This window comes from Oncorhynchus keta, chromosome 34 (genome assembly GCF_023373465.1).
Source record: "Oncorhynchus keta strain PuntledgeMale-10-30-2019 chromosome 34, Oket_V2, whole genome shotgun sequence".
Classification (NCBI taxonomy): Eukaryota; Metazoa; Chordata; class Actinopteri; order Salmoniformes; family Salmonidae; genus Oncorhynchus; species Oncorhynchus keta.
In genome coordinates, this window is record NC_068454.1 from 30,587,446 (window position 1) to 30,595,221 (window position 7,776).

Sequence of the window (7,776 nt, forward strand, 5' to 3'; positions counted from 1 at the left end):
ATTCTTTCTCTTTGCTCTTGTTTTCCTTATTATAGGATGTCGGTGGGTGGCGCCGGGAGGGTCGTCAGTGAAATGGGACACAGCTGGGCTTGGGTTTGTCCCGGAATAAATAGACCTTTTCCCCAGTCATTGAGACTCTCTCCAGACAGACACACTTGTTGGATTTTGGTTGTGGCTGTTTTTGGTCATTTTGTTTTGGCACCTTTCAAAACCCCTCATTATTACATCTATGCAACCACTCACTTGCACTACTGACTACATACACCCATTGTTAACAAAAGTAAACAATACACAATTAAGGAATAACAAATAGATTTTTGTTATGGGCTTTGAGCCGGTTTGTGACAAGGTATTTTCACAGTATTAGTCACACCTCAGTGTGGCGATATCTATCTAAATGAAACATGTTTTGGACTGCACTGGGCCTTTTAAGATTTGTCACTGACAATGGCCAAAACATATTAGCCTGTACATCTTAACAGACTTACTCTCCAGTATGAAATGGGTCATAGAAACGTTATTTTGATGTTGGCTATTTGGACTGACCTAATTCCATGTAATCCATGTAATTACACAACATCAAGAAGATAGTCATTTTACATATGACTTTTCTGATTGTCAAATTCTTTGTGTACGTCTTCTATTACACATTTCATATGAATTTCTCCTGTTTGAGAACACGAGCTACTGATTTATAAAGATCAGACCCAGATATCTGGCTGCATCACCTATTCAGTTACAGAAGCAGTTTCAGGCAAGAAGCAGTGAGAGGTAGCTGTTCTGGGAGACTTCATGGTGATTACCTTATTATTAGTGTGTTCAATATTCGAAGCAGCAGAAATTTCATCCAGAGGTACATGGAGCTCTTGGCTCAATATCCCTCTATGTTCTTAATCAGGAAGTGTGTGGTTGAATGCAGATTAACACTTGGGTGTTTTATAAGGGGGAAATTGTAGCTCATTTGTTGTGTTATTTCTATTTGAACTATTTGTAATTCTATTTGTGACTATTGTAATCTACTCCCACAGACATTAAGGCTATTTTCTCACTGCCCACAGCATCCATGGCCAGCTCACAGGTGCTTTAAAGGGTAAGGGCTGTCATTTAACAAGATGACTATTGTATTATGAGTCCTGCTTAAATCACTTCCACCACATGTACTGTAGGCTACTTACAAGTATATTTTAAATTTTCTTCATTCAGCTTTGTAGGGAATCCTAAATCATTATATTGCTTTCATCTAGCCAATATCATAGCTATATCATTAGTGAAGACAAGACGAAGGCTGTACTAAACAGTGTCTCCCTATCAATTGCAATCCATGTTATGGCATCAATGACAGTGTACTGCTGCCCCCCTCTGGACATCTATAGGAACATTCAACTCAAATACTCGATAGGTTGGTTGGTAAGTTCTCTCTTCTTGCTACCAGTACGTGCTTACAGAAAAGGTTCCACTTTAGGGGCGGGTTGTTGAAACAGAGAGCCTACCATTTGGATGGCAAAATACTGGGGGAAAAATTATATATAAATATTATTTTTATATATATATATATATATATATATATATACACACAGTGGGGAGAACAAGTGTTCGATACACTGCTGATTTTTGCAGGTTTTCTTATTTTTTTATTTTTATCATAGGTACACTTCAACTGTGAGAGACAGAATCTAAAACAAAAATCTAGAAAATCACATTGTATGATTTAAGTGTATATCTACACTGCTCAAATAAATAAAGGGAACACTAAAATAACACATCCTAGATCTGAAATATTCTTATTAAATAATTTTTCTTTACATAGTTGAATGTGCTGACAAAATCTCACAAATTATCAATGGAAATCAAATTTATCAACCCATGGAGGTCTGGCTTAGGATTCACACTCAAAATTAAAGTGGAAAACCACACTACAGGCTGATCCAACTTTGATGTAATGTCCTTAAGACAAGTCAATGAGGCTCAGTGTGTGTGGCCTCCACGTGCCTGTATGACCTTCCTACAATGCCTGGGCATGCTCCTGATGAGGTGGCGGATGGTCTCCTGAGGGATCTCCTCCCAGACCTGGACTAAAGCATCCGCCAACTCCTGGACAGTCTGTGGTGCAACGTGGCGTTGGTGGATGGAGCGAGATATGATGTCCCAGATGTGCTCAATTGGATTCAGGTCTGGGGAACGGGTGGGCCAGTCCATAGCATCAATGCCTTCCTCTTGCAGGAACTGCTGACACACTCCAGCCACATGAGGTCTAGCATTGTCTTGCATTAGGAGGAACCCAGGGCCAACCGCACCAGCATATGGTCTCACAAGGGGTCTGAGGATCTCATCTCTGTACCTAATGGCAGTCAGGCTACCTCTGGCGAGCACATGGAGGGCTGTGCGGCCCCCCAAAGAAATGCCACCCCACCCCATGACCCACATGCTGGAGGATGTTGCAGGCAGCAGAACGTTCTCCACGGCATCTCCAGACTCTGTCACGTCTGTCACATGTGCTCAGTGTGAACCTGCTTTCATCTGTGAAGAGCACAGGGCGCCAGTGGCGAATTTGCCAATCTTGGTGTTCTCTGGCAAATGCCAAACGCCCTGCACGGTGTTGGGCTGTAAGCACAACCCCCACTTGTGGACGTCGGGCCCTCATGCCACCCTCATGGAGTCTGTTTCTGACCGTCTGAGCAGACACATGCACATTTGTGGCCTGCTGGAGGTCATTTTGCAGGGCTCTGGCAGTGCTCTTCCTGCTCCTCCTTGGTAGCGGTCCTGCTGCTGGGTTGTTGCCCTCCTACGGCCTCCATGTCTCTTGATGTACTGGCCTGTCTCCTGGTAGCGCCTCCATGCTCTGGACACTTGGGTGTCTTGCTAATTGCCTATAATTTCCACCTGTTGTCTATTCCATTTGCACAACAGCATGTGAAATGTATTGTTAATCAGTGTTGCTTCCTAGTTTGATTTCACAGAAGTGTGATTGACTTGGAGTTACATTGTTTGTTTAAATGTTCCCTTTATTTTTTTGAGCAGTATGTATGTATGTATGTATGTGTATATATATATATTTTTTCAGTATTTTGCCACACACAACCCAGTTTACGAAAATATTTTGCTCCTACAGACATGAATCATGTGGCCGTGGCTTGCTATATAAAGCAGGCCGACAGGTATCAAGGCATTTAGTTACTGTTAGATTGAATGCTAGAATTGGCTAAACAAATGACCTAAGCGACTTTGAGTGTAGCATGATCGTCGGTGCCAGGCACGCTGGTTTCAGTATCTCTGAAACGCAATGTTGTGGCTTGTCATTCAGGGCAGGTGGCTCCACCAGTTTTTCTTTTTTTTCTTTGTGTTGCCTGTTTTTCATGTTATTTTGGATTCAATAGGTGTCACATATCCGTTTGCAAAGAATGTATAAAAACAAAAGAAGGAAAAGAAGCAGCATACACACATGGTCTCTTTTTTTGTTGCTTTCCTGAGTAAGGCAGCTCCAAAATGCAGGTGTTTCATCCTTGCTCAGTGCTTTCTGTGGTGGTTGGGCAGCCAGCGGAAAATACAGAGCATAGCGGTTGGTGATCATCTTTAGTTGCGCTGTGATTGGCTCAGTGTTCTGTCACTCATGCGGACACTACGTCACCCCAATCTAAGGGTAGAGCTCAAATTCAAGTTACAATTGTAACTCGGAACTGGGAATTCTGACTTCAGTGAGTTTAAGACAACTGGGAACTCGGGAAGAAACGAGCTCCGACTGGGAAAATCATCCATCCTGTAAGTCAGGAACTTGGGCCTCATGAAATCTACCTTTGTTTTTTTTTCAGTTCTCAGTTTGTCTTGAAAGCACCAGAAATCCAGAGAATGGCAGACTTTGATAAAAGTTTGATGACAAAACTTGCCCACAAAGGACCGCCGCACGACCTTCCTGTTCAAGTGAGCACAGCACAATAAGGTCAGTCCAAAAATGTATTGTATGCTGTAGCATAAATAATGTAATATGCCAGGGAGGTATGTATACTGTAGCTAAGAAAGTAATACTTAGTGTATGTTGTGTAGCAAGCTGTTAGTAGGCCATGTGCCTCACCCTAATAATTTGGTCCCTTTCCCCTCTTAATTTCAGCTAATATTCTGACTTGGTGGTGCACATGTAGCTTATAAACTGTTTTAGAGAAATGTAATCACTGAATATTGTAAGAGCTTTCATTGTCTGCTTATTTGCCCGCTTTATTTGTCCTACAGTTCTGATTTGGTGTACAGGAAGAACAGTGTAATTATGTTGCGGTACATTTCAAAGTTCTGAACAAGTAGTTGAATAATTAATAAGTAATTGAATACGTCCGTCCTAGCTCGCTCATTAATGTCTCAGTATAAATTATGGATCTTATCCGCTTGCCGTCCCTTTATGCCATAGTTCGTACATCTCAATTGTCAGTAGAAACAACATTTGTTTATGCAAGTAAGCCATATAAGCTACAGTACCAGTCAAAAGTTTGGACACACCCACTCATTCAAGGGTTTTTCATAATTTTTTACTTTTTTCTAAATTGTAGAATAATAGTGAAGACATCAACACTGAAATAACACATGAAATCATGTAGTAACCAGAAAGGTTTTAAACAAATCGAAATGTATTTTATATTTGACATTCTTCAAAGCCACCATTTGCCTTGACAGCTTTGCATACTCTTGGCATTCTCTCAACCAGCTTCACCTGGAATGCTTTTTCAACAGACTTGAAGGAGTTCCCACATATACTGAGCACTTGTTGGCTGCTTTTCCTTCACTCTGCGGTCCAACTCATCCCAAACCATCTCATCACTCTCCTTCTTGGTCTTTGGCCTGGTTTGCTAACTACATCTCTCAAAGAGTGCAGTGTATAAAGTCAGAACATCTGCTGTCTCAGCCACTGCTTGTCACCAAGGGTGTACCCCAATTTATTTATTTTTTTTTTTTCACCTTTATTTAACCAGGTAGGCTAGTTGAGAACAAGTTCTCATTTGCAACTGCGACCTGGCCAAGATGAAGCATAGCAGTGTGAACAGACAACACAGAGTTACACATGGAGTAAACAATTAACAAGTCAGTAACACAGTAGGAAAAAAAGGGGAGTCTATATACATTGTGTGCAAAAGGCATGAGGTAGGCGAATAATTACAATTTTGCAGATTAACACCGGAGTGATAAATGATCAGATGGTCATGTACAGGTAGAGATATTGGTGTGCAGAAAAGCAAATAAATAAAAACAGTATGGGGATGAGGTAGGTAAAAATGGGTGGGCTATTTACTGATGGACTATGTACAGTTGCAGCAATCGATTAGCTGCTCAGATAGCAGATGTTTGAAGTTGGTGAGGGAGATAAAAGTCTCCAACTTCAGCGATTATTATTTTTTATTTGTATTTTTCTCTTTTTAAATTTATTTTTTTGCAATTCGTTCCAGTCACAGGCAGCAGAGAACTGGAACGGAAGGCGGCCAAATGAGGTGTTGGTTTTAGGGATGATCAGTGCTGGAGCGCGTGCTACGGATGGGTGTTGCCATCGTGACCAGTGAACTGCGATAAGGCGGAGCTTTACCTAGCATGGACTTGTAGATGACCTGGAGCCAGTGGGTCTGGCGACGAATATGTAGCGAGGGCCAGCCGACTAGAGCATACAGGCCGCAGTGGTGGGTGGCATAAGGTGCTTTAGTGACAAAACGGATGGCACTGTGATAAACTGCATCCAGTTTGCTGAGTAGAGTGTTGGAAGCAATTTTGTAGATGACATCGCCGAAGTCGAGGATCGGTAGGATAGTCAGTTTTACTAGGGTAAGTTTGGCGGCGTGAGTGAAGGAGGCTTTGTTGCGGAATAGAAAGCCGACTCTAGATTTGATTTTCGGTTGGAGATGTTTGATATGAGTCTGGAAGGAGAGTTTACAGTCTAGCCAGACACCTAGGTACTTGTAGATGTCCACATATTCAAGGTCGGAACCATCCAGGGTGGTGATGCTAGTCTGGTGCAGGCAGCGAACGGTTGAAAAGCATGCATTTATTTTTACTAGCGTTTAAGAGCAGTTGGAGGCCACGGAAGGAGTGTTGTATGGCATTGAAGCTCGTTTGGAGGTTAGATAGCACAGTGTCCAAGGACGGGCCGGATGTATATAGAATGGTGTCGTCTGCGTAGAGGTGGATCAGGGAATCGCCCGCAGCAAGAGCAACATCATTGATATATACAGAGAAAAGAGTCGGCCCGAGGATTGAACCCTGTGGCACCCCCATAGACTGCCAGAGGACCGGACAGCATGCCCTCTGATTTGACACACTGAACTCTGTCTGCAAAGTAGTTGGTGAACCAGGCAAGGCAGTCATCCGGAAAACCGAGACTACTGAGTCTGCCGATAAGAATATGGTGATTGACAGAGTCGAATGGTCGATGAAGACTGCTGCACAGTACTGTCTTTTATCGATGGCGGTTATGATATCGTTTAGTACCTTGAGCATGGTTGAGGTACACCTGTGACCGGCTCGGAAACCAGATTGCACAGCGGAGAAGATACGGTGGGATTCGAGATGGTCAGTGACCTGTTTGTTGACTTGGCTTTCGAAGACCTTAGATAGGCAGGGCAGGATGGATATTGGTCTGTAACAGTTTGGGTCCAGGGTGTCTCCCCCTTTGACGAGGGGGATGACTGCGGCAGCTTTCCAATCCTTGGGGATCTCAGATGATATGAAAGAGCGGTTGAACAGGCTTCAGAAATAGAGGGTCCAGATTGTCAAGCCCAGCTGATTTGTACGGGTCCAGGTTTTGCAGTTCTTTCAGAACATCTGCTATCTGGATTTGGGTAAAGGAGAACCTGGAGAGGCTTGGGCGAGTAGCTGCGGGGGGGGAGCTGTTGGCCGAGGTTGGAGTAGCCAGGCGGAAGGCATGGCCAGCCGTTGAGAAATGCTTGTTGAAGTTTTCGATAATCATGGATTTATCGGTGGTGACAGTGTTACCTAGCCTCAGTGCAGTGGGCAGCTGGGAGGAGGTGCTCTTGTTCTCCATGGACTTCAGTGTCCCAGAACTTTTTGGAGTTGGAGCTACAGGATGCAAATTTCTGCCTGAAGAAGCTGGCCTTAGCATTCCTGACTGTGTATTGGTTCCTGACTTCCCTGAACAGTTGCATATCGCTGGGACTATTCGATGCTATTGCAGTCCGCCACAGGATGTTTTTGTGCTGGTCGAGGGCAGTCAGGTCTGGAGTGAACCAATGCTCGATTCTAGGCCCTACGCTCTTCTCAATTTATATTAACAACATAGCTCAGGCAGTAGGAAGCTCTCTCATCCATTTATATGCAGATAATATATTCTTATACTCAACAGGCCTCTCCCCGGATGTTGTGTTAAACGCTCTACAACAAAGCTTTCATGGTGTCCAACAAGCTTTCACTGCCCTTAACCTTGCTCCAAAACAAAGGTCCTGTGGTTTGGTAGGAATGCCCACACCACTCTCCTCCTTGGTCAAATAGCCCGTACACAGCCTGGAGGTGTGTTGGGTCATTGGAGAGCAAGATGGCGCCGACAGAGAGCGCTGCCTAGCTTCTCGTCCTTAGGAAACTTTGGAAGCGGATCCTTTGTACGCACCACCCAGGGCAAGTGCAATTTGAACTGATTCCAGAGGCCGACCCAAAACAACGCCGCCGGAGAAGGAGACTGAGTGGTCTTCTGGTCAGAATTCGGAGGCACGCACACCACCCACCGCTTCCGAGTAAATTACTCGCTAATGTCCAGTCCCGAGATAACAAGGTTGACAAAATCAGGGCACTGGTTGCTTT